Genomic DNA, 27188 nt, shown 5'->3' with positions numbered 1-27188 from the left:
TGTGTAGGAATCCACTGATTCCTATGGCAGGGCCTGGGTATCCAAGCATGGAGGACACTCAGAGCCATTGCCAAGTCAGCATGTAGCTGCCACCAGCCCATACCCTGCTCTGTGGGCAACACACAAGTGCCCAAAAATACACATAAGGGGTACAAGGGTGTACCCCCACCCATGGGTGCCATTATGGGTATCCCATTGGGTGTTGTTCGCCAAAGGATAAAATGAAGAGCTGCACTGCCAGAGGTCTAGGCTGTACCTCAGTGGAAGAACACATAAGGAAAACACATACAGAGAATTGGCAGGACAGTGACTAGGAGGCCCAGTCCCTCCATAAGGCATTTCCAGTATCACTTGAGGGACCTTCATATGTTGCATCAGTACAAGCACGTCATTGAAATCAACTTGATCAGGCCAACCACCTTTTGCACCAGTACATCAGTGAGATTTCCCCCATGGACACAGCTGTGCACAACTGCTACCAACTTCAGGGTACACTGGGTGCAGGATACTAGTGGTCGAAGGGTGTTATGCAAGACCACGCAAATAACATTACCCTGTCCCACAGAGATTCTCTGCCTGTGCATCTTTGGTATCAGTCCAAGGAATGGTAGCATAGAACGTCCATACACGGCTTATGCCTGACCATAATCCTACAACCACTGATCACATTTCATTGGACTGAAGAGATGGAAGGGCTGACATGGACCAGGAGCCTCTACTCTGTACTTCACCTTTCTGACATCTACAGATGGTAGTGTCCTACACAGCATGGTCCAACCAATTTGAGACCATAAGTATTAAACATGCCCTCAAATCTCCCTGCGTAGTCAATCGGAACTTCCGACCAGCTAACCCACCCCTTCCTCATTTGCAAATTATTTGTCCTCATCAGACCACTCTGCCTTTCCGCAAATGTGACAGACTTCTCTTTTCAAGCCACCTGCATCGCAAATTCTCCATTTGAAGCCATAACCTCTTGGCCATTCAGAAGGTTGTCGAGACAGCGCTCGCCCCCTTTAATCCATCCATTCTTGGATTACACTGTCTCCAAGCAACAAGAGACCAACTTGATGGTGTATGCTGAGTTCTACAAGAAATTAAATGAATTCAACAAAACTGACACCAGAGCCCTGGTGGAGAAACCATTGGTGTTTGGTTCTTTTCATTGCTTCATCCAGCCCATGTGTGGCACCATGCCACAATTAGTTACCATCAGCCTCCCAGGGAGAGGTATTCCATTAGTCAAATTCTCTGACACTTGAACCATTGCTACTATGTAACTTCTTACTTGAGACACTGCATTCTTCTGGTGGCATTTATTGCCTTCAAATGTTCACTCAAATGTTGCTGGCTGTGAGCCCTTATGCATGGAGATCGAGGTACCCCTTGTTATATAACATCAACTAAAATCACTAAAGGTGAGGGGCGGAGAAGGAAGGTGGATCCAGAATGGGGGAGCGGCTCACCGACCTGCAATCAGAAACAATGTAGGTTTTTCTGGAGCATCCTTGGACCTTGCTATCTTCTTCAAGTTAAGAAGAGTCTCCCCATATATGTTTTTGCGTACTGAACCTTTTTTTGGCGTGAAAGCTCTCACTAAGCAGAGTGACTCTTGTCCAACTCCAGGCCTCGAGGGTCGGGATCCTGATGGGTTTTGAGGATAGCCCACATTTATATTCATGAGGACAAATCTGTATACATTTAGAATCCGTGTATGCAAATGTATCTCATGAATATTAACGAGGGGTATCCAGGAAACCCGACGTGGATCCGGCCCCCGAGGCCTGGAGTTGGACATCCCTGCAACACACTGGCATCATTATAAAAATGCAGTACTGCTGCTACACGTTTACAAAGTTCAGCATATTAAAACATCACGGCCTTTAATTAAGTTATATTTACATGAAGGCAGGTTGTAATTGACAAATATGCACTAAAAGCGGTGCTGGCCCCACCCACGTGGGCTGCATCGCATTCAAGGGCACCCAAATTGGGCCAACCCCAGCCCTCACCACACTTTGCCTAGTGCCCCGTTTATTTTGTGGACTATCACTGTATGGTGAAAAGCGCCCAACAGACCAAGGCACTCAGGTGACGGGTTCCCTGCCCCAAAGGGGAACCGCAGACCAGTGGCATACCGAGCAGGGGAGCACAGGGGGTTGGGGGGGAGCTGCCCCTCCCACCCACAGAGGCTCTTTTGAGAGCTATACCGGGGCCATTTTTTCAGTGGGACACTCAATGAGGGTGCCAACGGGAGAGGTGTCCCGCTGGCAGGACAGTGTGTGCTGAGCAGTTCCCTGCTCAGCACGCTCAGTGTCCTGGCAGCAAGAAACCTTACCCTTTCAGAATGGGAGAGGTGCACGCTGCCGGGACAATGTCCCAAGGAGCTCCAGGCAGCGGCGCAGGTGCTCTGACGTTGCTCTGTGTTAACCGAGCATTACAATGTCACCCATGTGGCACTGATGGGAGGGGGTGGGGACTATTGGCAAGGACTATTGTCCCTTTAGAAATGCGAATGGCAATAAACACAGACATTTACCCTGTGTATAAAATTGCAAATGATGTTAAAAGAACAATAAAATTGTCATTTCTTCACATTTGTGTTTTTGGCAAGAGTGGGCTAGCAAGGAAAGCAGGATTGATCCCTGTACAGCGATCACACCTTTAGCATCATAAGGGCGTTTGTTGGTTGTGTACAGGACAACTGAAATGTTAGAGAAGGGGATTTGTAAACAAAGAATTCCTAATAACAGTGTGCTTGAAGCACACAGAACTATGGATTTCTGCATTTTCCCCCCACCCGTCTGCCTGGTCTAGCCGAATATTTACAACACAGCCTAGAATGTATGGGACTCCCAAAGTGGGGAGTGACCATTGTGCAGCAACTGCGTGAGTTTTTTCCTATGCAGTGTCCTAAATTGTAGTCAACAAGACAACCAACGGTAATCTTGGTTCAGCAACAGCTGTATCCAACACAGAAAGGAGTTGGTGAGTGAGTGGCCCGTCAGTGGACTCAATCGCATTTCCTCATAAAGCAACATCGTACACCTAAAAGAGGAATGGTTTTATTTTGGTATTTTTCTTTAAAATGCTTGGGGTACTTTCACACTTGGTAACAAGAAGGCTTGGGGGGGTCTTCCAGAGACTAGGGGCCTCATACGGAGACATGGTACCCTGAGCTCTCAGCGTTGTTAAACAATAACAGTTCTACAAGAACTTCCAACCGATGCCGATTTTTCCCTTTCACCACTTAAGAGTAACATCACATTTTACAACACCTTGAAGCACACTGGCCAGTAGCCTGGATTAAATCCACCAGCAGCACAGTGCGATGCATCACAAACGTGTCCCACAGTGCCCAGCTACCCATGCTGGCCTGCTGGGGCCAGACCTCTGGACATTGCCCCATGGGCCAGTCCAAAAATGACATCGGGGACAGGGTAGATACTTCAATACCACCAGGTTTAGCCAGAGCCCCACTCGTCAGGATTTTCGCCCTAATCCCCACCCTGGGATTGTGGGTGATGGGGAAACTACGCCAAGCCCCCTTCCTCCTGCCCCCTCCTCGTGAGTGAGTCTTGGAACTTTATAGGGTTATCAGCATGTATTCACCCCAGGTGGAAGACCACCCTGTTCGCCTTCACTGGGATTCAAACATGTGACCTGGGCGTTACACGGATATCTCTGGAGCAGGCACACGAACCCACTAATCTATCTCAGTAGCTTGATTCTAGAGCAGCAGAAACCAGAGAGCAGTGGAACACAAATGCACCCAGCCTAGACAGGAATATATCTTTTTTAATGATGCGTTAAAATGCCATCTGCCACTAATGTTAGCAAAAAAGTATTTTAGGGCAGGGGTGGGCGGTTTGGGGGTGTGAATAAGACGGTACAGAATCGTGCGCACGGCATCTGCGGGGAAAGTAAGACTTTTATCGCGCCGCCCCCCCCCTCTTCCCCCCGCCCCTGCAATACTGGATACTCCCCTGCCGAGGACTATGATGAAAGGAGGCTAAACACATGAACTGATCCTCGGTGGTATCTTAAACGCGAAGTGAGGAGAAGCCAAGCCACCTTACTTGTCAGAGGTCCAGCAATAATTATACCACGAGTGAAAATAAAATGATTAGCGCAGTCTCCGCTGTAATTCGTACATTTACCCAGCACTTCTCCCAAGCCCGCGTCTGCTGGCCAGCGCTCCCAATTTGCAGTTTGCGAACTGCACCAGAGTGGGAAAAATTATTGTTGCGCCCAAACGCCACACTGTCTAAAGCATCCCTTCAAAGGCCACACTGAAGCGCCCCGAGTGACACGGACGAACGTCCTTATTATTCCAGCAGCTGCAATTATCCCACCACGGCCCCCAGCGGCAGCCGTAAACAGTCTCCCCGTGCACAGTCTTACCTCTGGACAGGCAGCCCCCACATGTCCGGGGCCCGGGACACCCGCACCTTCCTGCGGCTGCGGGTCCGAGGCGTGCCACCCCCGTGCGGTCCACCTCCAATGCCCCCAGCCCCCCGCGTGTCCCCGGCCGAGCCCGGGTCTTTTAATAGCACCGGGTGCCAGCGGTGGCAGAGCAGGCCAGCGGCGAACGCTATTCTGAGCACTGCTCGATTAGCTCACACTCTTCCAGGGCTGCAGGCACGCGCAGCGACCGAGCCGGCCTTCATTTGCATGCCCGCTCCCATTGGTTTCGGAGGGATGCTCGGTGGAGGGTGGGCGGGGCCAGCAGCAGACTAAAATTATTTGATAACAAAGGGCCTTTTCGTGCGTGCCTGTAGCGCGCGGGAGCGCGCGCGCGCCATCCTTGCCACCTGCCAGTGTCAATCTAAACGTGTTAGTCACTGGTAGGATGTAGAGAGCAGCGCAGAGCCTTATTAAAAGCAAAAATTAATTAGAGAATAATATGGACTCCAGGCAAGAGGTGAGCACAAAACCTATGTCTGTCAGATGCAAGCTCTAATAAGAAGTAAGTGCAGTGCCACCGGGGTGCGGGCGACATCATGTGTCCAATCTTAAACCAAATGAGCCAAGCAGCACAACACCCAAGTTAGAGGAAAATGCAGTGCTAAATCCAGTGACGAACGCAGTGCATACGCTATCAGAGGTCTTCAAACTGCGGGGAGAGCAGCCGCACTTCGAAGGGGCGGGGGTGGGGAGGCGTGGGAGGAGGGCGCGGCGCTGATCCCCAACCTGAAAATATAAAATAAAAAATAAAAATAATAATCCTCAATTTCTTCATGGGAGGAATGAAAAAGGGAAACGTATCCATGGTCGGACTGGGGCATAAAAGTGTCTCAGGCACCAGTGAAAAAGTGGCCACAGTTACAAATGAAAATTCATTCCTTTTTTGATCGACTGAATACTCCGCAATGGGGAGGTTTTTGATGAAATGTGATGCAAATTGTGCATTTTAAAGAATATTTATTCAGTAACACTGGTCAAAACTACTAACTAAATGGGGAAGTAACTTATGAAAATGGGCCCCCTTTGCCCCAAAAAAAACGGGCCCACACTAGCATTCTGTGTTTTTGTTTCGGGCATTTCCCTATAGGCCAGTATGAGCCTGAACGTACCAAAATGTCACCACATTAAAAATACTGCGCCCTTGCACAGAACAAAAGTCTGACTATTATTACGCCAAATAAAGAGAGTGGAGGTTGCAGGGGTGTCCACCGCTCCGTTTAGTCGGTGTAATGGGGGTCGGGAGTTGTGGGGTGTCCCCCGCTTCCATTAGATGGTAGCAGGGACAATAAAGAAACAAAAGTAAAAAGAAAAAAACAATCCTGCGGCACCAGTTATGACCCACGTTAGTGCGAGAGAACGGACGCTGCAGGGATAGAGGAGAGACGGTGGCACACATAGTAGTGTGCCGCCGAAAAAGTAAGTGGGTATGGGGAGGTGGGTAGGGGGATGCGGGGCACAGTGAGCTATGTGATCACTGCACCGCGATGGAAGTCCGCATTTTGAAAGTCGACATTATGAGCGGTGCAGTGATCACATAGATCCATGAAAAAGCAGGGGAGGGGAGACCTGAGCAGATGTGGCTTGTCAATAATAGGTGAGGGGGCATCAACCCAGTGACCCCCCCACCCAATATGCCAGTGAAACACTGAGCGCTCCCTCAGCTGCTTTTTCCAACTGAGGGAGTGCTGCTGGGCTGACATAGCTGTCAAAGGGAAAAACCTGAAGTGCTGGGGAGGAAACATCAGGACCGGGCAGAAGGTAAGTTTATGTTAATTTATTTATGTGTGTGTATGCTTGTGTTATGAGTGAGTGTATGATGATGGGTGCTTGTGTGAATGATAGAGTGCTTGATGTGTGAATGTGTGTGTGTGCTTGTGTTGGTCCGGGGAGCTGCTTTTGGCAAGTGGGAGGGGAGGGTTGTTCAACAAAGGTATTTTAAAAATGCCTTTGTTCCACAATCCCCCTACCCACCTGCCAAAATCAGCTCCCCTTCTGAGGCGCTGTGGAGCCCACGGGACAGGGATGGTATTTGTTTACTGGAAATCTATATGTCCAGTAAAAAGTACCATCCCTGCCCCCTGGCCCCCTGAGAGCCTTGCATAAGCACATAATCATGTTGATTATGTGCGCATGTTAGGCGCTGTGAGGCCCTTGAAACAGGGGTGGCATCTTTTTTACTGGACATTTATCATAGATGGCCAGTACAAAATACCATGCCTTCCTCCAGGGCCCCAATTCCAAACTGTTTGGCATTTTACCCAATGTTTTTTTTTAAAGTATGCTATAAAATGCAACATTTTAACCCATTATTTTAACAAATTTCCTGGGGGGGGGCCCTGCCCGAACCCTCCTTGTTTGTCTCAGGCTCCCTACCTACGCTTGGTTGCTATGGCATATCTGGCAGAAATATTCATGCCCCTCCATTTACAAAAAAAATTGCCAGCCGCCACTGGCCCTGCGACTATGCTGGGAGGGTTCTATGTTCTTTCATAGTTGGACAGTATTACGACTGCCTTTTAAACATGTATAACATTTCAAAAAATGTTATTGAAACCCCCCCTCCCGCCACCTTTTTTAACTATTCCTGACCCCCCCAACACCTTATCTACCCTTTCCCACCCCCAAAAAGAATTCAATAACATTTTTCGTTATTCTATCCACGTTTAAAAGGCAGTCGTAATACTGCCCGATGATGAAACAAAGGTATACAGCTGGGAGTGGGGTGGGGCGAGCCCAGGGTCTTTTGTGCGAGCAGGATTGGGGGGGGAGCCATGGCATAGTGGTGGGAGCCGGGTGGGGCGAGTGCAGGCACTATACTGGGAATAGGGTTCGGTGACTGTGCGATAGTTCATAGCCATTTGGACTTGCTGTCCATTTTGGAAGATTTTGGGGGGGGCGGCCTGCCCACATTTTGCTCAGTGGGGCCCAGGCCAAAAATGTTTGAAGACCACTGCGCTAGAGTCAATTGATGCACCATTTAAAAAGAGAAATCATGTGCTCTGCTGTATTGTGTTTTGTCAAGTGAGGTGTCAACTTTATACACTGTTTCCAAAGTTTTCTGATGCCGGAGACGTCCTGCATGGTCTGTGACTTGTGATAATTTCAATGTTACTTGCAACTATCAAATAACTTGTATCCCTGTACCCTAAGCACCCGTCAAATTCAATTCCACATTTGCGCGAGTCCATTTTGGAGAAGTCGTATTGTGTTTGGTGTTAACTTTATTCTCACATTTTCCACTCAACTTCATAGTCATACTGAAATATGGCACCTGGAATGCAGACTGGCAGACATAAACCCAGGATGTCAGTTACTTTACCGGCTCAGTGGCAAGCAACTTTATTTGTACTACACTCTCCAATCTCGCTCTATATATAAAGCAATCAGTTAGTTTGTTCCTTATACAATTCCAGACTGTTCCACCACTCTGCACCAAATGTTGCATAGTTACCTGTTAGGACCGTCTGGACATTACTGGCTATGTGACATTTGGATACCCCCACCCCTTTCCCTGGATTTTAATCCCTTCACACACGAAACGGTTGCCTGAAATCGGCAAAACATGAATGCGGTCTTAGAAGGAGCAGATAAAGCTAAGTTTAAGCATCTCGCAAGGAACAAAACTATGTTTCAAGGGGTACCCAGTGATTTCATCGCTGAAAAGAAATTGAGGGGCACTTTTTTTTAACACACTAGCAAACATTTTTCCCAAATATTGTAGTACTGGAGTTTGTTTATATGATTGCACCAGCCCTAAAATATGTTGGGAATGTTGTTTAGTGGGTTAAAAAAAATATCGAGTTCCCCTCAATGTTTTTTCACAGCTGTTAATTCAAATGTAACCGTTTCAAGGCCCGAGGACGCACAGTTTGAGATATTTGCACTGCACCGTGCCAGAGTGAGGCGACTGGTGAGGAGAGCGCACAGAAGGGGTCAGTTTGCTGCAGTATGCAATCTCTCGCCTCCCCTCCACATCTGCTCTGGGGTATGTCAGCCAGCCACACACGCCCATCCTCAGTGCAGTTTACTTCGGCGTGCAAAGCACATCAAGTGATAAGCAAATCGGAACAGCGACCTGCAGGATCACCGATTTTCAATAATTGGAGAGTTATCATGTCTGTCTACAGAACGTGTGTATAGTCTGGGTACTTTTTGCTTGTAAAGTTTTTTTTTAACTCCTTTCACTGCAGGCAAACAACTTTCCATATAGAATCAGCTATAAACGTTTTAGTGCCCGAGGAGCACACTTTCCCTACAGGGATATAGGAGGCCTGTGAGCCTCAGGTAGCTGAAGGACTCTTTAAAGTCCCTTTTGGCGTGTGACTATGATATGCATCCTGATACAGGTGAGTTTTGCCCTTGCATGCAAGTCAATCACTTTGTAAATCCCTGAGACTGGTGCCGATGTTGCCGGAGCTTGTTCACACCCTAGGCACCTGTCCTCAAGTTGTGGCACCTGTCTGGAGTGGGCACCCCACCTGAGTTTTCAATTGTTTTCTGCTGCATTTGCTGCAAAACTACGAGACCAGTGCTAATGGTGGTCGGGCCTTTCCTACTCCTAGGAGGGCTCTCCTATGTCACAAGCCTGTCTGGAGTGAAAGTTCCACTAATGTTTTTCAATTGTTTCAGCTGTTTCTATTGCAAGGAAAACACTCATGTGTCACAGTAAGTGCTATTTTGTTTATACCTTCGCCTGATTATATTCAACTAAAAGCACTGAACCTCGAAGTAAGTGATGATTAAGCACCGCTCACGGGTAAGCCTAAGATCTGTGAAACTACTACTGTGGTCATTTGGTGCAGTATAAAAGCCTAATAACATAACATTATCAGAAGTCTGGAATCTTGGAGAGTAATGCAGAAAAAATATATTCAGAGCTGCCTTTTAAAGCCAGTAAAAACTAGCAGGACAAATGTGAGAGGAGTTGCAAAGTAACACACAAGACTGTGGCACATATCTCACAGGGTCCCTCACCACCTGTCAGAAACGTCCAACTGAGGTCCTTTTAGGGTCCACTGATATCCAAGGGACAAGAACTATGTCAACCAATAATGACATAAGGGACAGAAATAATCATGTTAAATGTGTGCACACATTATTATACATCTTCACTCGTTTTCAACATAATAACTACTAAACACATGAATATCCAGAACATGTAATCTAAAGGATGCAGCACTAATGCATGAATAACAGAACATTTAAATACAGCAATGCCAACTCAACTGGCAAGTTCTGCCAGGTTCACTTGTAATCCATTTACCCAACAGAGGGTAATCAGAACGCACTATACTAATGAAGATTGGGAGCAGAAACAGTATGCATTGGAAAGACCTCGGCCACTTACTGTTCAACACTCTTTCTGCCCTCTCACTTTGGCGCTCCCTACTCTGTACATCAGCAATATCACTCCAACACACTGACTTTTATGCTTGCGCCGTACTGCTCCTCATGTCAGTTTCCACTCAAATCAAAATATGATCCATGCTCCAGGTTGTGCCATCACTCAGGCACACAAAGCCTTTGGTCATTCTTTCTACAACGTTCAGTGGCAAAAACACTGATAAGTTCTTCCACACAAAACTGGGGTCCAAACTCTCTCCACATCTCCCACTTTCAAAGCAATAGCCTTGGCACCCCACGTCAAATCCGGACGAAGCTGATACTTTGGCTGCTTACTCCTGTAACTGTTTGAGAAGCCACCCTCAACACAGGGAGTTGCTTCTCGCCCCACTTAAGGTGTGATGCAACATACGGTTTTACGGATTCTTTTATTCAGCCCTACTTCAGACACATATCATGCCCCTTGGAGCCTCGCCCTCTCAGATAACAATGAGCCAAGCCCCAGACCAGTGTGCAGGAAATATATTTGTATTTATTTAAATTAAAAGTAAGAGAAAACACACTGAACTACATGCGCCTCCTTTGTGGCTCCCCATTAACTTAGTGTTACTCAAATCAATTACACAAATGAGTTTAAAAAAAAATACACAATTCTTTACTTTATACAAATTTCACTTCGAGAAATAATTAAACTGATCAATAAGCAAAGCAATTATAAAATGTAGTGTTGGGCAATTTTGATTTTCCTGCAGGCTTAAAAGGCTAGCGTTAGGGTTTCAAGATTGGTACAAATACATATCCAATTATGATTTCACCCACACTTTTGGTTTAAAATAAACACAGGGTTATTTAGTGGTTTGTTTTTTCAGACGCCACCCCTTACTATGGTCTGGGTTGAGGAAGTCTCTCAAAAAAATTGGAATGATTTGGAAATGTAGTTTTTTTCAGAGTTCTTGCAACCAGGATTGGACAGTTCACTTTGACTCTCCTCCCCACAAAAGCCCCTCTGTATGGTTGTGTTTAAGAGTCTGGAGCAGACATATGGCACCTTAATTTGCAAACCTCATTTGTTCTCATATCAAATTATTGGCAAAAACTAGTTATGTGGCAAAACATAATATACATATTTTCTGATTCAGCTAATCATGGGGAATTAAATAAGACAACAGCCAGGTCTGCAACATGTTGCACGGCCATGTGGCAACTTTCTGCCGTTCCCCCAAAAAGCATAAAAGTTATGAATATGTAATTTGTTACCCATATTCCTAATTTTATCCTCCACCCTTTCACCAACTCTCACATTTGGGACATTTTCAGATCAGCCAGAAACACATCTTAGATGGCCATTACAGTTCCCAAACTCGTAAGTGCATGAATTGTATATCTCCAGAATCGCCTGAAACATACCTAAAAAATGGTACATAAATGAAGAAAATCTGCTTTATGGTTGCTGGGAAAAAGGCCTAAAAGATAATAGTCATTTTGAATTAATAGTCAATCTTAATGTAGGACAAATGGCAATTATACTGCCTTCAGGCCACATGGTGTCATTGAGTCAGCCTGTAACCAAAGTTTTTATTATTCTCTTTGTGTTTGCAGCTGGCTCTTTGAAGTTGGTTGCCTATTTAAAGTTGTAGCCCCCAGTCTTCACACCTTTTAGTCATGCTACAGCCAAGGGGAACTGTCCTGCTATCACTTCCTTCAGAGCCAGTAAGTCTGGGGAACATGGGGTTTTCCACACCTTTAGCAGAACACTTTATTGCAGTTTGTAATTAGCTGGGGGATGTCAAATCCAGACTGGTAGTTAGGGATGTCTTTGTGAAGTGTCCCACGGCCAGCAAAAGGAGTTGCCTCTAGCTTAGCGACACTTCTTCATGAAAACAAAGTGGCTTTTCCTTTCAAAAGTCTGCTGGTATTTTACATGCGAAACATAATACACATTACATTTTGTCAACACGCACCATGTCTTTTCCCTGAAATCTTTCTGTTAGCAGTGGTACATTTTCACATGTAAACACATTGTGTATAGGCGCTATAAAAATAAACTATCTTATCATATCAAAGCCATTTTTGTGTCAGTGTCGAAAAATCCTGCTTTTCATGTGAAAGGGTCTTCAGTTTGTGGCCTTTGAATGCACCCCACACTCCTGGAATATCAGCACTAGATTCATAACTACAACACAACATATTCCACTCAAAGCAAGGGGGTGCATTTTGGAGCTGGTCCTTCAGCTATGCATGATTAACAGGCATATGGCCACTTACCATGTTATACATTATCCTAGAATCTTTGGCAGTTTCAGCTAGCACCACTTTCCAAATCATGCTGGTCACCAGCTCCAAATCAATGGCCTCATTTACAAAGTGGTTGGTTCATTCCACCAAACTGTTCATCTCTGGAATGTAAATGCCATCCTTTGGTGTTCTATGGCCAAGCCAGATAAAAACACAGTTACCTGGGGGGCACACATTGCTCACCATTATACGTCACAACCAAATGGAGAATCTATTCCCTGTAAAAAGTCAGCATCACACATTCCATGACCTACTCTGTTACTCAGAATTCTGACACGCACATACACCCGAAGGCATCTTGGCGCAAGTATAGTCACAGTAGTACAACATCAATCTTGGGGACTAATGAAAGAGCAGAGTTTTTAACCAAGCAACAGAAGTACAACTGGTTCAGGGTCAGCCTCAAAATTAAAGGGAGACCATTCCATAACTTACTAGCAGCCACCTAAAAGGCTCGACCGCCCACTCTTTGAAGACTGAATCGGGGGACAACAACCAGACAGTCATTGTTTGACCAAAGAGGGTACCAGGAAATATAAGGAGTGAATTTATCCCACAAGAAATCGGCACCAGCCTGGTAGTATTCCTGGTGAACAAGACCAAGATTTAAAGACTATTCTTTGTTTCACGAGGAGCCAGTGCAAAGAACATAGCACTTGGCCGATGTGGGAACCATAAGAGTTGGCTGTGGCTGTCTGAGCAGCCAGGCTCTGCAGCAGTTGTCGGTGATGGATTAGGCCCGAGGGCTGGGCCAAGTAAAGAGCATTACAATAGTCCAGCCTGATAGAAATAAGAGAAGCCACAACTGGAGCGCAGCGAGAAGGAGGAAGAAAGGGCAGGATCTTCTGAAGGAACCTCAGTAAGAAGTGAGCAGTCTGGCACACTGCACTTACCTGTGATCCCATGGATAGAGAAGCAGAAAGATAGACCCACAACATTTTTCTCTACCATCATTGGAATAGGAAATTCACCCAGTGAGGATGGCCAGAAGGCAGAGGACCAAGAACAGGATTCAGAAAAGGCGCCCACCACCAGGACCTCAGTTTTGTCCCCGTTGAGCTTGAGCCAATTGGCGCCCATCCACGCTCCCACGGCCACCAGGCAATCACACAGACTCTGCCATCACAGTCTCGATATAAATTGTTATTACAGCGCTTTGATGCCGTAGGGTGAGCTGGAGCTATACACTATTATTATTATTATTAATATTACAGCAGCAACTCAAGCCACTTTGTTCCTTTTGGTCATCACAGATTACACTTCAGACACCTCCTGCTGAAAACATTAATGGGACCCATAATATTGATTGTACCTTTGTTCCACACCCTATCCAGAACCTTTAACTGGGTTTTCAGGCTGCATCTACTAGATCTCAATACTCAAAGCACAAGTTGTTCAATTCCCTCACCAAGTCCTCTACATCCCTATCCACACTTGGACACAAGTACGTTTCCCACAATCACCTCTTCATCAAACATCTTGCCAAGTGGGTTCCTAGTGATTGCATCGAATGCAAAAGCATCAAATGGAAAACCATTGAAAAAAATGCATCGAAAAAATGCATTTATTATTTATTTTTACCTACAAAAAAATGAATTTTTCCGATGCATTTTTTTCAATGCTTTTGCATTCAATACTATGTATTCGATGCAATGCCCGGATACCGCCAGGTGTCCCTATGGGCCCCATTACTTCTCGGCAGGCACTCGCACTAAAAGAACCTAAAATCCTACTGATGCATCATCCAACTGGCTAAGCAGAGCGAGACTGAACCCCAACCCTTAGTCATGAGCACATCATGAAGGTTTTGTGACATGCCCTCACTGTATATGGAAGCCCCATCAATAGAATGCAAAAATGCCTCGAAGCCCACGACATCCCCAGGACTCCCTGTTCAATCCCGACATACCTCCTTTAGTATCCCTACCCACATATGAGCGGAATGCAATGGGGCGGAACACTCCATCTTGCCATTGTGTCAAAGCATTCCCCACCCCTTGCGTCATCGGTCAGTACAGTCAAATGGGAGTGACCATGCCCCGTCAACATCCCTTTTTAGCACTTCATACTTTATCAGACATCTTTTTATTCACACAATATGTACACCTTTTTTTAGCATACCCTGCATAATCTATTTATCATGATTTGTTTCCATAGCTGCAGAAATCTTCAATCATGCAATCCACCGATATATTGTCATTTAACACTCCTTTAAATCTAATGTAAATCTTCAGTACACCACCCTTTTTGTGGGCTAACACTACATGTGATAGCCACTCTGATCCCTCATTTCCTCACTCACACCACATTGTTTCAAGTTCGTGAACTCCAAATTTAGTAATGCCATGGCCAGCACTGGTACACTTGGAACCTTGTACACCAGGGGCACCATAATCCTTTTGATCACATTCTTGTGGCCAAAATCCTTGAAATAAATGGCCCACCAATGATTCACCCAGCACGGGTAAACTGTCACTCATGCAATGCATAGGAACATCCTGGCCGGGACACATTTAAGAGCACCCTCTTCTTCTCAACCTGGGGAATACACCCCATTCACCAGCACATACAGTTTGCCTCTGGCCCGGCTATCTTTTTTCTTCAACATGGACGTATTACTATGCCACATCTGTAATCGTGGAATGACATTGTGCACTGGGTTACATGTTGGGGTGGGGGTACAGAACTGTGCTCATACCCCTCCATAGATACCACGGTTTAGGATGATTCGGAATCTATCAACATCTCCAATCGACTTTGTCCGAATTCAAGACATGCAATGGCTCACGTGAACCATTAATATGAATAAGTAATTCAGAATCAATTCTTGCTGTCCCCCGCCCTCAAAATCATCCTTACAGCAGTCGTTCCTACCCCAGTCTCTCCGCCCTTCACACCTGGGCACAACAACATGCAGATCCACTTCTCCTGAACTCTCAATTGGCCACTGGACATTCCTTGGTTCTTTTGATATGACTGGTCCGGCCAGAATTGGGACATGATATGCAGCTACCTGATCAAGACTGCCCGGATCAAGCCCCTGTTGCAAACTCTTTCCCTTGGACCTCCGCCATTCCATCCTACCTACCTTGCCTTTTGCTTGTATTTCACGCCTTTCATAAAAAGCCAGACTAGTCTGTACCGCCTCTCCCATTAGATACCTTTCTTTGCAACTATTCTACTTTAGAAATGATTTTGACATCTCAATGTTGTGTGCTATAACTATAGCTTCCTCAAACAGTCCTCCAAACTCACCCCGGAACTCCTCAAAATACCACCTTCCAAGTGTAAGGCTGCCCCATGTAAAACCTTCCATCATGGCCTAGCAAAACCCAAAAAGAAACAAGTAGTAAGGTCCGACTTGTATAGGGGGACGAGTTGCTGCCTCAGATTGGCTGCGCAAACCCAGGCGAACTTGAAAATCACCTAAGAGGGCCATGATTGGCTAGATGAACCTGACTAACAAACCCACTTGATCATGGTGCTCTGGATTGGACAATGAATCGTCATGCAAGATCCAAAAGCACAGCACTAGTTTGTCTGGGATTCGTCAGCACCCAAAAAAACGTGTTCTCACGATAGGGACAAATGATCTCCAAAAGATTTGTCTACAAACGTGGGTCTATTTTAAGGAAGTTCCTCCATGCTTAACCGTAATACATCAATGTATTTGGAGGTCTGGCTAAGACTCTGATGCAGACAGATATTTATTCTTCATCCCATACTCCTTTCCTTACTCATCAATTCAAGCAAAATGGGAAGTTGACTTATCTAATCAAACACATTGAAGGGAAAAGGGTGTATTCAAAATGACATTTGAATGACACCAACATCACGATGTACAAAGCCAAGGGGAAAAAAAAACAGAAAATAATTAAGCTATTGTGGGTCAACACTGCAATTGCAAAGGCGATGGCTTCAATGGAAATAGCATTGCAATTGCTTAAGGGGAATGGAAATGCGAGTCGCTGTTAGAATACTGCGCCTGTAATAGGCCCTTTAAAAGGGTAATTAAGCAAGATAGGTAATAACAGAAGAAAAACAAAGGACAGGCGGAGGTGTCGGAAATGGTTCTTTAAGCATTTCAATAATTAAAATATAAAGTGGTGTACTGCCGCATAGTTTTAGGACGGGAAAGAAAAGCATATAACTGCAAAAAGAAAAAAAAATATCTCCTTAATAGTGTTACTTTCCATGGGGATGTACATATAAAAAATCCAGCAACAATGTATTCAGAATTTGCCAAGGTGCCTTCAAACGTTATTGCAAATAAGATGTCCCCGACTTAGAGGAAAGCAAGACAAGTGCTTGATGAAATTAACATAAATAACATCATCAGAAACATACCTAGAGCTACAGTTACATTTGGTGAGGGGAGTAAACATTACATGCATTTGGTTGTGAAAGTCGAAGCCAATTCCTTTTTTAAGCAAAAATAACCCATTGCTTAACATGTTGAAAGTAAACAATTCTCATGATGAAAGAAAATGAAAGTCAATTGTAAGGTGCGTGCCACACAGACTCCTCCTGCGTCCGAATAGAAGGCAGAGCTCCCACTTCGATTTAGAAGAGTCCCAATGTGAACACAGAGGGTGGAGAGAAGGACTCGGGGAGAAGTGGCCACCAGGAAGTTCAGGAATACGCCTGATGCTATATGCAGATCTGGCAATTTAAACACAGGGTATATTTGGATAACTCTAACTTCATACCGCCTCTTTTTGGAGTTCATTTTGCCTTTTTCTAACACTAAACATGTCCAAAGAAGGATAACCTGAAATATTGCTCATGCAAACGGCTGTTTCCACCAGAGAATTTGGAATCGAGAACACTGGCTACTCAGTCACAATTGGTTAATTGCCTCAACATATAGCAAAATGGGCGGGTGGGGCCCAGGAATCCGTATGCCCTGGTTTTAACCTAGAAGTCGAAAGTCTTCTGCACTTTGTTTTATTTTGCCCACATTACGGGGAACTAAGAAGGCAAACAATCCTCCCGACATTGAAGCGAGAGAAATGTACTCATTGTCGACCAGCATTAACCTTCGTAATACAGGCGCCGCCACTCTTTGCTGCTTGGCACTTAAGGAGGGCCTGGAGCACTAGAAAGAAATGTCCAGAGAATACTGCCCTCATGGACCTGATTATGTGAATAGGAATACTTCTTGAGGCCGTGTAACTCACTATGCACCATTGCACTCGCAATTTATTGTATGAGTGCGTGCCTTATTTGGTTTTATCCCAATGTTTTTATTATATAGTGTTTCATGGATTTTTATCAGAATAAATTTATTTTTGATGGGAATGTATAGGTGAACATCTGTTGATATGCCACAAAATGATATGCCACAAAATGATCAGGAAGCAAAGCCAGTCCCTCACAGCAAAATACTGGTAAAAAGAACACCTATTTTAAGAAATAATTACATGCTTTTATACAGGCCTACTGGAGTGACACATTTTTCACAAGAAATTGGGACATCTTGTTCCTAGCCAGGAACTAAGCTCCTTGTTCATGTGGGCGACTGGGATTTCTCAATTCTAGCTGCCATGGACTGGAATTCTCTGTGGACAGCTCTAAAACAGATGCTCACCCAGTTAATAAAAGCCTTAAAAAAATCATATGTATCCTAAAAGTTGACTTTGCATGGTACACTACTGAGGTATGCATTGCAGGTCTTCAAGTTCTGTATATCCTCTTGATATCTTCTTGGAGGTGATGGCGTGATCTATAGAACCACACATACAAACATACAAGAACCTGCAATTACCCTATAGCGAGATCCTCAGCCTCCAGAGCCACATTCCAGTATTAAATACAGGACTTCTGCACCTGCTCGAACGATGGCTATGGGCACTTTAAAAGATTCCTCTGTCAGACAGAAACACTTTCACATACATCCGGACAGTAGAATTTGCTCATGAGCATTTAGATCCCAGCCCATTCTCCGGTGAGGGCCATCAAGGCCTGCCTCTGCTACTGAAAGTGGGTGCCTGTCTCGTCCTACCACAGCCGTGTGACATCAGGGACGTAATTTCACCAAAATGTCAGGGGTAGCAGAAGTGGCTTCACATGACCCTTGACCTGTGATGACATCATAGCAAGTGATGTCACTTGACCCACCCTATACTGATATCACGGGAAGTAATGGAACACAAACTTTCACCCCTTAAAAAAACAGGAAGTGGCATCACACAGCATTGTTCCTAAGCACACTACGAAAAGAACAAGTTACTTACCAACAGGTAACGTTCTTTCGACTGGATGTTCCTCCAACGTATTCCACATCTTTGACATGTAATGTCCACAGCTGTGCTGCTTCGGAAACTTTTCAGCAGGGGTGTCCTGCGTTGATGGCATCGGGTCGATGTCCCTCGAAGGCCTGCGTCAAGGGTGACTTGGATGTTATAAGTAGCACGCATGGCACCCGTAGCCGCAGTTCATGTTTTTTCCCTCCACAACCTGTGAGATACTCGTACACAATGCCTGCATGACTGCACATAGCCTTGAGGGAACGCAAGCTGCAATAGCATAGGAAATTCTTCAGAGGGGCAGGCTTGGAGGGCGATGAGGAATATGTTGGACGAACATCCAGTCGAAAGAACGTTACCAGTGGGGAAGTAACTTGTTCTTCGAATGGATTGCGTCCTCCAACGTATTCCACATCTTTGACAGACTGCCAAGTATCATTGATTGGAGGAGTTAAGAATGTAGATATACCCAATCAGATGGCAGAGTAAAGCACTGCTTTACCAAAGGCCATATCTTGACCATGGAAAGTATCCAGGGAGTAATGCTTGAGAAAGGTGTGGAAAGAAGACCACGTTGCAGCATCACAAATGTTCTTAATAGGAACTCCCCGTTGCAGGACTGTGGATGTAGCCACGCCCCTGGTGGAGGGAGCTTGCAAACCCTCAGGAGGGCCCTTGCCAGCCAATCTGTATCATTCAGTAATGGTGAGGATGATCCAAATGGACAAGGTCTATTTGGTAACAGCCTGGCCCAATCGGTGTCCAGTGCACCCCACAAAAAGCTGGTCGTACACTCTGAACCTGGATATCCTAGAAATATAAAAGCTCAAAGCTCTTCTAGGGCCCAACCTATGGAGTCTCTCCTCTTCCTTAAAAGGATGAGGAGAAGGAAGTACCACCTTCTGGCTCAAATGAAACTCAGATACTACCTTCGGCAGAAAGGACAGAGGTGCCCTCAGTACAGCCCTATCCTTGTGGAACACAGAAAAGGGTGGCTTCGATGAAAGTGCCTGCAACTCGCTCACTCTGCCAGCAGATGTAACTGCAATCAAGAAAACAGTCTTGAAGGACAACAGAGTTAACGGACAAGAGTGCAAAGGTTTAAACAGACCACCCATCAGAAATGTCAAGACTAAATTCAAATCCCAAACAGACACCTAAAAAGGGGATGGCGGGAACACATTTGTGAGCTCTTTTAGAAACTGGGAAATCAAAGGAATCTTAAAATAAGAACATTCTTCAGACGAGCGCTTGAAAATAGAGAGTGCTGCCAGGTAACCCTTAATGCTACCCACTTGAAGACCCTTGTGGGCCAAAGAAAGCAAGAAAGAAAGGACAATCGGCATGGAACAGTGAAAAGGATCGACATTGTGTCCTCTGCACCAGTCGCAAAACCTACACCAACGGTACAGGGATTTTGTTGCAGGACACCTGGCCGAAAGCAACACCTCCATCACATCATCCAGGAGGTCCCAATCCTTATATCTCAACCTTTTAGAAACCAAGCATGAAGGCTGAGAGTCTTGATCTCTGGATGGAGAAACCAACCCCCTCTCGTGAGAGAAGATCCTCTCTGTGGGGAAGATGGCATGGAGGACAGATGAACATTTCTAGAAGATCTGGGTACCACGCTCTCCTGGCCCAATCCGGAGCAATTAGGAGGAAATTCCCTTGAGAAAAATCTTCGCACTTGGTTGGCATCGGTCACAAACAGATCCACTTGGCGAAGATCTCCAGAAGGACTACCTGAGCTAACTCCCACTCATGGGAGACCACCCTCTGCCTGCTCAGAGTGTCTGCCACTGCAATCTCCTCTATGGCTAGATGAACTGCCAAGAGTGAGATTCCTTGCTGTATTGCTCAAAACCAGAGCTGCATCGCATCTCTGTCTAACGGGAGTGACCCTGCACACCCTTTGTATTGAGGTAGTGCATGGGCACTGTGTTGTCCAACATGACCAGGACACTCTTCCCTCGCACAGATGGCAGAAAAGCCTGATGGCCCTCAGCTCCAAAAGATGTATGTGGAATTTGGACTCCCACAGAGACCAACAACTGCTGGTGGTCAGCTCGTTGGCATGAGCTCCTCATCGTGTGAGGGAAGCATCCGTCACCACCGTCACCTCCGGCCACGGTTGCCAAAAAGGCTCCGCCTTCATCAGATTCCCTTTGTTGGCCCACCACAGAAGATTCTAAGAGACCGTGAGTGGAATCTGATCTGACATTTTGACTGAGAATTGCGACCACTGAATCTTGAGAGCCCATTGAAGGGATCTCATCCTCAGTCTGGCCTCTGACACAAGAAAAATGCAGGATGCTATGAGGCAGAGCAACCATAAGAATTCGAAAGCCGGAAGACTCTGGGCATGTTGAAATTTGTTGACCATCTGTACAATGTGATGAGCCCTCACCTTGGGTGGCGAACACTTCCCCAAGGACGTGTCCAACACAGCCCTGATGTACTGGAGCTGCTGGGAAGGTGTCAAATGCGACTTCTTGAAATTGAGGGAGAAGCCCAGCTTGTGATGGGATTGGCAGGTAAGGCTGAGATGATCTAAGGCTCGTACAGGAGAACGCACTCTGATCAGACAGTCGTCAAGGTAGGGGTAGACGTGAACCCTCCCTCTCCTGAGGGACGCTGCCACCACCACCATGAGCTTGGTGAAGACCCTCGGGGCGGAGGTTGATCCAAATGGCAGGACCCAAAACTGAAAGTGCGAGTTGCCAGCCGCAAACCTCAGGTATTTTCTGTGCTTTGGATGGATCGGCACATGAAAATAAGCATCCTGTAGGTCCAGAGACACCAACCGATCCTGAAGTCTAAGGGCCTGAAGGACCTGAGAAAAAGTGACCATCTTGAACTTGTCCTTCCTGAGGAACTTATTCAAGCAACGTTAGTCCAAGATGGGTCTCAGTCCTCCGTCTTTCATGGGAATCAAAAAATATGGGGAATACCTTCCCTTGTTCATCTCCGCCACAGGCACTAGTTTTACAGCGCCTTTCTCCAGCAGGGTCAAGATTTCCTGCACAAGAAGCGGATCCAGAATCTTGAAAGAGAGTCTCCACGGAGGGTTGTCGTGAGGCTGATTTAGGAAGGGTAAGCAGTCGCCGTGGGCTATTGTTTCCAGAACCTACAGATCTAAAAGTAATGGCTCGCCACTCTTCGAGATGCTGAGACAGTCTGCCGCCAACCGGCAAACAATGGGACCTGGCCTCATAGCTGTTTTTGAGCAATTGCAACAGCGCCTGAAGGCAAAGAGGCAGCTGCCTGAGCGGCTTTGGCACCTCTTCCCCGTCCACCCTGAGGAATTTTACAGTTGCCCCTTTGACTGGTCGCTCCCCTTGCTCTACCAAAAGAGGAGTAGTAACGAAAGAAACACCCTCCACTTCTGTCCCCTTGGACAAAAAGATGGAGGTTGACGCACAGCTGCGCCCAAAGATTTAGCAGCTGCTTTGGAGGTCTGCAACCTCTCAAGGCTCTCGTCAGCCTTGCTGCCAAACAAATGAGAACCGTTAAAGAGCATGTTGAGAAGACGGGCCTGCACATCCGGAGCAAAACCCGACTTACACAACCACGCAAACCTGCGTATCACAGTGCTCGCAGCCATGGACCGGCTAACACCATCAGCCGTGTCCAACCCCAATTGAAGGGATTCACACATGGCACCTTGATATCCTGCACAATAGCAAGAAATCCATCCTTTTCTTTCCCTTCTGGAATATTCCCAGCCGCTAGAGAGACACAATTCCACAGCGAGTGCGAAAACTTTGCCAGGGCACAGGTGGAGTTGGACGATTTCAGTGCCATACTCCCAGCTGAAAATACCTTGCATGCCCATCCGTCAAATCGCTTGTCGTCCCTATCAGGAGGGATGGTAGGGTACGCCGCCTGCCTCGAGGTGGCTGTGGCCACCTGAACCACCACCACCAAACTCTCAGGAGTGGGGTGAGTGGACAGGTAGCCGGGGTCGCTACTGGATGAGTGGTATTTCTTAGTCAATTACTTGTTGACCGCCGGAAGAGACTCCGGGGTCAGCCAAGTAGTAGCCACCCTTTTCTGTAATGGTCATGTGAAAAGGCAACACTGGGTCAGTGGACGGACCCTGATCTAAAATGTCAGTCCGGTAATCCTGAACAAATTTAACTGGAAGGCCCGACCATCCTAGGTACTCCGTAACTCTCGACATCAACCTCCTAAAGGAGGATTCAGCATGAGCCCCAGGCTCTGGCCTCCCAAACTCCATTTCAGGAGATGTGTCAAGGCTACTGGCATCATATAAAGACTGGCGCAGATCCTCCATCTGACTGTCCTCAGAAAAGACCATGTCAGGAGCTTCAGGTATTTCACTAGGAGTATCAAAAGGCTCCAACTCCACATCAGACCTCTCCTCCTCCTAATAAATGTTCTGTAGAGAATGAAATAACTCCTTCCTAGGTACAGGAGCAGACCTGGAGTCGAGAACAAGCCTCACAGTCTTAGACATAGCCTTTCCCCTAGGATCCACAGGGGCATCCAACAGCAAATTCCAGACATTTGGCCTTGATGGCGTTGAGGGCGCAGATGGCTTCAACGTCGACAAGGGTGTCGAAGGCTCTGAGGGCCTGACCGAAGGAAAAGCCCTGACAGCTGCACTCGATGGACACAGCGCCAACGCCTTCCCCGACACCTTCCCAGACTTTGACGGTTTCGTTGGATCTGGCACGTCTCTGGCAATCTACCGGAGCCTTGACCGAACAGGACCTCAACGGTTCCCGATGTTTATCGCGCCGACTGCCCGGGCCTGATGGCGCGCAAGCGTCGGACTGAGACCGTTCCCTGCTAGCTTCAACCAAAGGTGCAGACGGAACAGTGCCCTGAGATTGAAAAATCTCCAGTATTTTCTTCCTGAATACGTCCCATACCTCCAGAGTAGAGGATTTAATGGGACAAGCCACTTTCCTCGCAGAGCCATCATCCGATGAGGATGGGGAAGGTGAACAGTGACACCGTTTCCGGGAGTGCCTCGACAAGGACGAGTGGCGGGAACCACTCCGGGACAGAGATCCCCTGGACTCCCTCCGACGGGGAGAGTCACCCCTCGAGTCGTCTGTGGAAAGACCAGTAGTCTTTTTGGATTTATGGGTTTTAGATACCAGACCTACCTGCAATTTTCCCCTTATGCTCCTGCAAGTCCTTGGCAGTCAATGACTGGCACTTCGAGCAGTCGTCCGTATCATGCCTCTCACCCAGACACCACAAGCAGATACAGTGTGGGTCCATGAGGGTCCGTGATGGACATTTTGGACATACAGTCCCAGCACTTTTTAAAGCCAGATGGCGGGGTGGGCGGGTAGAAGAAGAAGACATTATCAAAGTAGATAACACGAGGCGCGTCGAGTTCTCGAAGCAAACACGTTTGCGGAAAAAACGGAACTGAGGCTATGGGCGCCATGCATGCTACTTATAACATCCGATGACGTCACCCTCAACGGAGGCCTTCGAGGGACATCGGCCCGACGCCATCGACGCAGGATGCCTTCTGCCGAAAAATTTCAGTAGCATCACAGCTGTGGATATTACATGTCTAAGATGTGGAATACGTTGGAGGACACAATCCATTCGAAATATGGTTACAATATCACTATAATCTGATATATATATATATATATATATATATATATATATATTTCATACAAGAATGTATCACCATATGTATTGTTAATATCAGTGTGTATACCATATTACCAAATTACTGTGAATGCATTCAGACGTCCATGGCCAAATGATAATGATGTGCTATTATATAGCACTTACGCTTAAGCTCTTTATGTAGAACAAATTTACATACAATATCACCCAACCGGTGTTGGTACTCATTTATCGCGACCTCAGAAGGATGAAAGGCTGAGTTGAGGGCAGACTAAATCAGTGACTCACCCCCTGAAATGTGCCTGAAATAAACATTCAATGAGTCTAGCAATTATTGTGTAGAATTCTAGAAAGAAAAATTATTTGGTATTCCCATTCTTTCTTATTTAGGGTCACTGCTAAAAGTGTTAGACTTGTGGAAGCCCTGTTCTTTTGAATTATTATTATAATAAATATGTTTTTTAGAGGCCTGAAAAAGAAAGCCAGCCACTCCAGAAGCAAAGAGCCACATGGCGCTGGCCACCACCCAAAATCTTGCATTCAAAAAAAAGAAAAGTGTTTTTATTTCTACATTTTTTTTGTTGGGGGTAGCAAGGGAGACCACAGGAGTAGCAAGGGAGACCTCAGGGGTCACAGTTGCGACCCACTGGCGACCCCTAAATAACATCCATGTGTGACATTGTATCTGAGATGGTTCATCTGCGATTTGGCACTAAATAAGCATACTCTCATATTCACTATTAATGCCCCTAGATTATGGCACTAGACATGAAAGGTTTATTCTGTGGTCTCTGCAATTATAGAAATTATAGTTAACAAGACAGGAATAACCCATTGACAGCTCTGGGGGAAAACAACTCGTTTATTTCAAAGTAGCCCTGCCAAATCTCCCCAAAAATGTTGTAGGTTAGATCATTTTCAGAAGAACTATATTTGTACCACTTTCTCACTGTCACCGATAAAGAATGGAATCTTTCTCATGGATGCCAACTGGAGATTGCAAATCTGTCCAATAGGTGTTTAGACATGTTTTTGGAAGGTTATTATCAGGTGTGAATTTGGATGCCTTTCTGTAGGAGAAAGAGTGACTCTCACAAAAGTTTCTTAGATGTTAAACTCTGACTGATGAGCTGATGTTAAGACTCATTATGCCCCCAGTTTACTTTGCATCTGGCGGGCAGTCTCCCAGTGCATCAGGACTCTGTACCTCCCAAGGCCAAAAGGGGGGCCAGTACCAATTCTTGAAGTGAACTGATGGTCCACTGTCTTATTCTGCGATGACCTGCTAAAGGGGCAGCCGTGTAGTCCCTATTTGAGTGCTCGGGGTTAGACTCTCCCCTCCATGGGAAGCCTTTGAGATAGACAGCTCTATAACAGGATTTCATGCATTCAAACAACGCGAGAGGCTCCCTCTTCCAAGAAAGATAGGCAGCTGATGTAGATTCTCTACTGCTCTGTGGCTCTTGACTAGCTCCTCACCCACGAAAGTGGTCAATGACAATCCACTATTGGTTTCGTACTCCTGCGGTAGTGTGCCCTACACAAATTGGATACACTCCATCCCTTCAACCCTATGTACAGTTTCACTGTGTCTGTAGTGGTTCTTTCCACTGTTGCTAGGTCAATGTTCTTAGAACAACCACAAAAGCACAACCACAGCAGCTGTCGGCACAGTCAACCAACCCATTCAGCTGTCCCGCCTTGCCCAGTTGGGAATATCTGGATGGTACTAGCCGGGTACACCTCCTTCCTGGCAGATCGCACCCAGACTCTCTCTATGCCCTCTTTCTCCTCTGCTCCCTGACACCTTAACTGTGGAGTACTGCAGGGCTCCTCCTTGTCGCTGATTCTGTTTAACATCTATACTGGTGTGTCTCATTCGCTCATTTGGCGTCAGGTGCTACTCGTATGCGGACGACACTCACATCCTGATCCGTTTAGATCTTGATCAGGCTGAGGTGTCGTCGTGCTTGCAGTGGTGCCTGGCAGCCGTGGGAAAGTGGATGGACCATAATTGGCTCAAATTGAACGGCGACAAGACAGAGGTTATGGTGGTAGGCTGCCCCCCAAACCCTACACTCTGGGTGTCTTCTTTTTGGCCTTCTTCACTGGGTCCCCTCCCTACTCTGGTGGACAAGGTAAAAAACCTGTGGTAGTTTTATCAGCCTCCCTGTCTATGGAGAAGCAAGTAACTGCTGTGTGCCAAGCTGGTCACTTCCAATTGAAAACATTAAAGAAGGTGCTCCCGATGATCCCTGTCCCATTACGTCCACTGGTGGTGGCAGCTATGGTGGTCTCACGGATAGACTATTGTAACTCCCTTTATCTGCACAGCCCAAGGGAGTGATTTACCGGCTACAACACCTTCAGAATCTTGCCATCGCGTGGCCACCGGCTCCCCTTATGGAGCCCATATATACCCTGTCCTCCGATCCCTACACTGGCTTCCGGTGATCCAATGAGTCAACTTCAAGGCACTGTGTATTGTCCATCATGCTTTACATAGCCAAGGGGCGGAATATCTCCAGGTGAAATTCACACCCCATGTCTCCCGACGGTCACTGTTCTCTGCCTCTGCCGACATGTTAACAGTCCCCACATATAAACATGCTTGGATTGGAGGGCGAGCCTTTTCGGTGGCAGCTGCAGGGCTGTGGAATAAACTTCCACTGACCATCAAGAAAATTTTGAATCATCTAGCTTTAAGAAAAGCTGTTAAAACCTTTCTTTTTTAGACTCGTTGGCCCCTGACCAAGATCCCTTCCCTCTAGCACCATGATGCCCTCGGGTGAGCGTGCGCTTTACAAGTGGACCTAACATAACACACGTACACTGTGTACCCACCTAAATGCAAGCCGTGCTTCTTTGATGGAGGGAGTCAAACAGGCATGAGATGCCTCGTCTCTGTCTGGGTTTCTGATAAGTGCTAAATTCGTGCCTTTTTAGAGAAAGTGGCAAATACAGTGCCCACAGGGTAAATTAGGGTGTCGCACATGTGTGCATAGCCATTAATGAACCGATCTCTTAATTAGAAGGACTTAGTCTCAATGGTGGGAGATGCCAAGGGGATGGGTAAGAGCAAGAGCGCCACTGATCTCAAACCTAACCTGCACAGGACTCTGGGTTACTTAGATTAGGCATACCACAAGAATGGAGGAATGCTTTCTAGACTGGACCATGGTTAATAGAAAGTCACTTCCTGCTTCT

General features: G+C 46.4%; 1 protein-coding gene across 3 annotated transcripts in view; it reads right to left on the bottom strand.

The window, feature by feature from the left end:
• LARGE1 (LARGE xylosyl- and glucuronyltransferase 1) overlaps positions 1-27188 on the bottom strand; it is a 1248067-nt gene that overhangs the window by 957997 nt on the left and 262882 nt on the right. Inside the window, exon 1 of one of the 3 annotated variants that reach the window (XM_069628784.1) lies at positions 4405-4539. The exons of the other annotated variants lie outside the window; for them this stretch is intronic. The gene's annotated coding sequence lies outside the window, so the exon portion shown is untranslated. Of the gene's footprint in view, positions 1-4404; positions 4540-27188 lie in introns of those variants that run through there. 3 annotated transcript variants of the gene reach the window in all.

This window comes from Ambystoma mexicanum, chromosome 12, assembly GCF_040938575.1.
Source record: "Ambystoma mexicanum isolate Mex_15411 chromosome 12, UKY_AmexF1_1, whole genome shotgun sequence".
Classification (NCBI taxonomy): domain Eukaryota; kingdom Metazoa; phylum Chordata; class Amphibia; order Caudata; family Ambystomatidae; genus Ambystoma; species Ambystoma mexicanum.
The sequence above is the reverse complement of the archived record's forward strand: the minus strand, read 5'-3'. Positions and strand labels throughout refer to the sequence as shown.